We start from the raw sequence: 921 nt of genomic DNA, 5'->3' as shown, positions 1-921 counted from the left end.
AGGTATCTGTAGAAACAAATGCGAAACACTCTGGAATGACAAGGAAATACAATTCATCAGTTTCTAAAAAAAAAAAAGAAGGAATCAGTCAAAAGTAACAGTGTTACAGACCAAAAGAATTTAGGTCTCATCCAAGGTTTTTACTGCTTTTCAGAGGTGTTTCTGTGCAACCATTACATTGCCTCCTAATGACCAAATCCAGTTTCAGCCTTTTAACCAACAGGAGAGTCTGAGCTCATCTCTCCAAGTCATATTACTGTAATTTCTATGAGAAATGTTGTTTTAGAAGCCAGAAGCCCTTTCTCCCTGTTGAGCTGAAAGTTAGGTTGCATCTCTCTCAGTTTACTCATCATTCACCACCACACCATCTAATTAAGTGGGTTGAATCAGACACTGAGATGCATACTGCCTTCTTTTATCTAGATTGCTTTTGATATCACCATGTAGGAAATAGTAAAGGGCATGTATTAAGGAATAGATTAAAATGTTGCAAATTCCAAAATTATGGGGTATGGTGGCTTGCCTTTTTTCATCCATGGAAGCCCAGAGTTAGATGAAGTCCTACTCTTCTTGGGAATGAAAACCTACAAACCCAGAATCATCAGGCTCAAACAAACACACATCTTGGTGCAGAGCAGTTTCACATGGGCAGTTCTTGCACTGAAGTTTAGAAAACCTGACTTAGAAGCAGGCTGTGAGTGGCCCATCAGAGCCGAATCTGCAACACATTATTTGTCTCAGGGTGACGTGGGGCAGGGCCTGGTCATTGCCCCAGCCAGGCGCAGGGCAGCCGGGGGCACAAGGCCAGCCCCAGCCCCAGGCATTGGACACCTCCCTGGGGACATTGATGGGCTGAGGATGGGCCAGGATGTGGTCCTGTGGATGGGTCCAGCTTGGCAGGGCCCATGGCCAGACAGAGCA

This window comes from Cariama cristata, unplaced genomic scaffold, assembly GCF_000690535.1.
Source record: "Cariama cristata isolate BGI_N322 unplaced genomic scaffold, ASM69053v1 scaffold130, whole genome shotgun sequence".
Taxonomy (NCBI): domain Eukaryota; kingdom Metazoa; phylum Chordata; class Aves; order Cariamiformes; family Cariamidae; genus Cariama; species Cariama cristata.
This window is presented reverse-complemented; position numbering follows the sequence as displayed.